This window comes from Diaphorina citri, unplaced genomic scaffold (assembly GCF_000475195.1).
Source record: "Diaphorina citri unplaced genomic scaffold, Diaci psyllid genome assembly version 1.1 scaffold870, whole genome shotgun sequence".
Lineage (NCBI taxonomy): Eukaryota > Metazoa > Arthropoda > Insecta > Hemiptera > Psyllidae > Diaphorina > Diaphorina citri.
The window spans coordinates 49,830-56,316 of NW_007378302.1; positions in this window are offsets into that span (position 1 = coordinate 49,830).

The following is a 6,487-nucleotide window of genomic DNA, read 5'->3' on the forward strand; positions in this document are numbered from 1 at the left end:
TGCAAATAATAAGGATCAGGTTAGTAGGTAATCAAACAGTACTTCCATAGCAACTCTAGTAAATAGTGCTTCCATAGTAATCTTCTATATTCAACCTAAGTACGTACCTATATCCAGATGTCCAGCCGCCTCTCATTCCTTGCTCTTGGGAAAATCTGATTCCCAATTTCAATGAACCACCTGATCGCCTCTTAATCCTAAACCTCAAATGAAACACCATTGTAATCATGATGAGCACGTGATACTGGAACTGATAATTCATTGTTGACTTGAAACAACGAGGTAACAAATTAACCCTTGGATCACAGTCTTATTTGGTCTTATGTCGAAATGCTGGGATTGAATACAAGCAAAACTTTCATGAAAAATTCAGCAGAACACTGTGTAAATAAGGAGGTGAAATAAGAACACCAATCAATTCCTGTAATGACGACATTTCATAGAATTTAGAAATTGTCAATCTCTTTTGAAATTCGCTCATTGTCTTCACATGGCACAATGTTTGTACATAATACATTCATCATTCGTTAGAAGTAATCAAGTTTCCTCTTTAGAAGAAATACCAGGAATATTCTTGTCTCATCCTAAAGCTTCATTCCTTCCTCTCCCTATCTCTTTCTTTCTAACCTATTCTCCTTCCCCCCCTCTCTCTCTCTCTCTCTCTCCCTCTCCATCCTTACAATATTGGACACTAAGACGATCTGTAAGTGGGTGTGATGAAGGGGACAGAGGGAGAGAGAGAGAAATAAGGGAAGGAATTCTGATAGCAACACAAAACTTATTGCTCTTCCCCTCTGTCTCTTTTTTCTCTCTCTCTCTCCCTCCCACACTCTAGTTAACTCCAATAGGTACCTACCTATCTCTCACATATATTCTCTCTCTCTCTTTCGTTTTTCTCTCACTCTTACATCCTTTTCTGATAAAAAGTTTCCTTCAAAATCTTCCCTTTTGCTGGAAGTTTATCCCATAATCCCATTATCTCTGTCTCTTTCTCTCCCTCCCTATTACCTATTGTTCTCTCTCTCTCTCTCTCTCCCCCTCTCTCTCTCTCTCCTCTTAGTTTTATTTCTAGCTGTCGCTGCTGTCCTCCTTACCTTCCAATTTCCAATAGTTACCCTATATAGGTTCAACTTTCATTAGAATACATAGATAGCAGCTAATATAAAGTTTCCTTTTACCCGAAAAAATAATTTGAAAATAAATTTTAATTAGAAAGATATACTAAAAGGGTACAATAGAATATTTGATGTTAATATTTTTTTTATTTTATTTTTTTACATTTTCAAAAGTGCACTTTCACGGAATTTGTACGGTACCTATAGGATAACCTATGTATATGTATAGGACAGGGGGACAAAGGGGGGATTCATACATTAGTGGTTTTGTAAATTAAATTACCCAATAAATAAAGGTATGCCTAAAAACCTAAATCAAATTAAAATAATAATGTGGGAGCCCTTACAGCTGAAAAAATGTAGATTGTGCCTATACATACCAAAAGGTATTATATTTACAACGATACAATATAATGTAAAGACCAACATAACACAAAAACAGAGCTGCACTTATGTATGTTTACTGGAATGCAGAATGTACATAGCTACATAGCAGGCTCCATTAAAGCTAAAGCCGGGCCAGTAAAAAATGACAATTACTGTCTGAGGAAAATAATAAAACAAAAAGCAGAAACTTTTTGCAAAAGTTTTATTATTTTTATTTATTTTAAATGATTAAACAAATTTGTTTTTATACAAAGGTACATATACACCAAGAAAGGAAAAAAGTTTATCCAACATTTCTCTAACTCATTTAATTCGAACGGAGCCGTAAATCTCTTCGGGCTAAACAAGAGATTTGGCCCCAATAAAGGTACCATACTGCAATGCTGAGTGAAATATGTTTCTCTAGTTACAAACATAGTTTTTATTAGTAATTTTTTTCGATAGATGTGTTCAGAATAAATTAAAACAAAAGTTACAGTAAGCACTCGGAGTAATCGTTGAATTCTTACCTAAGAGAGAAACCCACCAAACCAAACATTATATCGAAAATTGGTGGACGTGTCTTCTTCACTTCGAATAAAATATCTCATTCGTTAATTTTACAAAATAGTATTAGGCACCTATTATTTTGATTTATTTTTTCAACTTCTTTTTCTTTCTCCTGGCATCTCACTGTTTCTTCACTATCCTTTTCAACTATCGGTGTCCTATATTCAGGATAAGTATCCTAAGGTTCTAAAAATCTAGAGATTTTCTTTCTTGAAAGGCTGACCAAACATTACATCAAAAATTGGTGGATGTGTGTTCTTCACCTCGAATAAAATATCTCATTCCTTAATTTTACAAAATAGTATTAGGCACCTATTATTTTGATTTATTTTTTCAACTTCTTTTTCTTTCTCCTGGTATCTCACTGTTTCTTCACTATCCTTTTCAACTATCGGTGTCCTATATTCAGGATAAGTATCCTAAGGTTCTAAAAATCTAGAGTTTTTCTTTCTTGAAAGGCTCCAAGATAAAGTTCTCGTTCTCTCTCTCTCTCTCTCCTCCCCCCTCTCTCTGTCCTGTTTCTTTATAGCTTCAAATAGACTTTTCAAAGGTTTTAAGAACGGGCGGCAGGCTGGGGGTGGGTCATAATTCAATCTTAAATGTTCCAACACTAAGGAGAGAAAAAACGCGAAGAGACTCCACTGGGGGTTTAATCTTGCGTCTGATTTGTGTCTTCAACCTGTCATAAAGGTTGGTGGGTATTATCATAATCCCGTGTTAAGGAGGAAGGCAGCAGAAGTGGGATGGGTAGGAAGATGGAAGGAAGGGGACTAAGGAGAGAGTGTCTTGGAGTATGGTGATAGGGTAGCGGCTTGGGGACGAAAACCTGGAAAGGAGACTATAGGAGATTGAACAATGGTGGTTTGGAATAAAGGCAATTAAAGGCCTATTCATATTTGCCGTGAGTTTCATCCGATTTTTTTCCGAATGTGCTGTAGGTAATGTAATTTAAATGATAGTGTTTAAACTACACACGACACGATTTTTGAATGGTAAGGAATTCGAAAATTCTGGTCAATCCGATAATTATAAAGATGCTAATCAATGATGGCGTAAAAAAAACCGAGTTTGGCATCCAAAAGTGGCACTTTTAAGATAAAAATTGTCATTTGCTCAAGAACTTTATCTGACGACAACCTCGAACAAACACAACCGAGACACGAAAAATCTCCATTTCGAGTTTCGCAGGATGAAACTCAGTATTAACAGAGCACCAAACAGCATCCTGTATGTGCATGTGAAAAGACTTTCCCAACAAAAATGAGACAATGTGCAATTTCCTTCGTGCCACTTATCCATGTCCTATGTCATTCCGTGTTTGCAATGTATTTGACCATTTTCATCTCGGCTAACAAAGAGTAAAATGCAATCACCGGGACAAAATGTCCACAAGGACACACACACAAGTCTTGGACAAAAACAAAAACTTTTTGGCACGACATTTCTGAGAAAACGGGACATCTCATGAAGGGGACCAAGGTTGTTTTTCTTCGTCAATTATTCAGCAAGCTAAGTTTTGTGTCGTTTGATATCAGGGTAAGCTTTCCATCTTAGCACTGGACTTGACCATGACTTTTGCAAAACAAAATTATCCCATGACTTTTGCAAAACAAAATAATGTATCTATAGATATACCTAATTGACTTTTTATTCGGATATTCTACACAATTCAATGCTAGCCCAATTTATATAAATTGGAGATAAAAAGGTGATAGGTCATATTCTTTACTAAAAACAAAAATATCCAAAGAAATCAAAGAATACACAAGGTCTAAGTCTGTCTATGAATAATGCGATTGTTTGCCATACAGAAAGTTCTAGGTTCAAATTCCCACTGTCAATAACAAATTTACACACAAATTTTGGTTGCAAACAGGGATATCGTTAAAAAGATGTCCATGAAGACAAGAAGCTTTACTCTCCAGCAAATAAAACTTTACTTCACAACCATGTCAGTAAGCATTATCATGTCCAGAGATATTAGGAGGACGCACTAATGGCTTACGTAACGAACACATAGCCTACTTCCATGTTTCCTCGTGCTAATTAATTCAGTAAAAAAGCATGTTGTGAGAACTTTTTTCAACATAAGCAAAACTTTTTTTGAAAAAATTCTCTCCGGGGAAATTTGTTTGTTCAATGTCAAGAAAATGAAACATCAATCATTTTTATTACAGACCAGCTGTGGAGTAGACTTCTATGCAAATGTGTATTCTCTCTTATGCCCGAGGCATGTCACAAAACTTTAGCGGATATCACGTTAGAACACTTCGCTAAATTACTTGTCCATCGGTACTTATGTTAATACTACTTGGTTCTTTATCCTTGATTTCCTTGAATGTAATAAGTACTTGGTGCTTTTGATTTTTACTTGGTACTGAATGTATGTATCAGTGCCACACTTGGGTCACTTGCCGCAGGTTACTAGCTTTTAGATAGATACTAAAGGGTAAAAAAGGCCACAATACATCTGTTCTTCTGTAAAGAAAACTAAGGAAAGCTGTAGCTTGAATATCAACCTTGTTTGAAATTTGGATTCAGGTTCTAGCATGCATTTAGAAGAAAGCTTCCAACCTTAAAGAACACAGTATAAGTAGCACTCAATTGTTAAATACATAGGTACTACATTGCCGCTACTTGTCGCGTCGGATAATATACCAAATCCTTGCCTTTAACATGAGTTTCAGATTTCTACATAAACAGACCATGTAAAAAAAAGCCCCTGTCCTAAAACCTAATCCGGCCGGTCGCTTTGGACACTATAATTACTTTTGTATTGTTCTTTGTAATTCGAAAGTTTCCAAACTAATTTCCTCCCCTTCCTTTATGTAAACAAATTGGAATTTCTCATTTTCATTGTGGCAAAAAATGTGTAAATTATTCAACAACGTTTTCTTTTTGAATGAAAAACAAATAAAATATTCTAAATTGGCCATTTTTCTATTGTGATATATCCAACTATGTAGGTATATACTAAAATAAAACCAGCATGTAAAAACGTAGGAGATCGTAAAAATAAAATAAAACAATGTACAAGCAAAACTTACGTCTGTTCCAAAAATCCAAACCAAGAAAATGACATCAACTTCATCCTAGAGATTTCTAAAAACAAAAAATGTCTCAAGTAAAAGTCCTATCGAAATTACTTCAAAAGCACATCCGTCTTAAAGGATAAAGAAAAAAATCCAAAGAAAACCACGTGACGAAGAAAAAATTAACGAAAAACGAAACTTGGGAAATGGAAAAAATCGGAAAAAAAAAAATAAAGAAGAGCTTTCGAGAGTTCACAAAACCTCCGCTCTGTAGAACGATAACACGATGACTGAAACACAAGCTCGAAAAATTGGAAAATTCTAAACGCTGTACCTACTTACACGAGAGAAGGAAAATAATAAAGAGTACTCTCTCCCCCCCTCTCTCTCTCTCCTCTTAGTTTTATTTCTAGCTGTCGCTGCTGTCCTCCTTACCTTCCAATTTCCAATAGTTACCCTATGTAGGTTCCCAATATGTACTTACACCTTTCTGATTTTCAGGGTATAAGAGGACCGCTCTCCTGTTAAAAGTTTTAAGTAGTGGTTCAAAGTTGAAAGGGATTTTAAAGAACATCGAACTAATTTCAGTAACTCTTTCTCTCCCTATGCAGCTATAGAAATAGAAAAGTGAGATTGAAAGACTGGACTTACTAGAGGTTTAAAACTTCACTGTTAATCAACTAATACTTGCCCTGTTAATCGACTAATATTAAGTCAGTACTGCAAGTCAACATAAATTTAGTGCAAACAAGGATTGAAAGCTCATAAAGTTTATCATTATGAAAATGATCTTTTTTTTCAACACTTACCTATACCTACATAACCCCAGAAAGAAAAAGTTGAAACTTTTCTCTAAACTTGATTTTTTTTCTCTCTCTTTATTTTCAGTCTGTTTTTCAATCTGCCAGAAATGACTAGTGGATAAGTAGGTGTATAGAAACTTATAGATAGACTGACATATGGATGCCCTGAGCAGTCCTACAAATATTCAATTTTTAATCTAGCTATTATCTACTCATCTATCTTATTCTTATACTTTCATTTTTCAATTTTTTTCAACTTTCAACCCTTTAATAAAACTTTCCTGAAATTACCTTTAGGATAGAAACTATTAGACAAAAAAGGGGGAGGAAAAGGATGCTGGATGAAAAGAGGGAAAGGGAGGGGGAGGGAGAGTTATAAGGTAGGTGTAGGTACTTACCATGGCTGTGTGGTTTACATGTCGTGGGCGGATTCTGTTGGAAATAAAGGACTACGTGGATTCTATTGGAAATTCCATCAACATCTTGGGCCTCAGGCTTGTAAAAACATCTTTTCAAACCACCTGATCGCCTCCTAAACCTCAAATGAAACACCATTGTAATCATGATGAGCACGTGATACTGGAACTGATAATTCATTGTT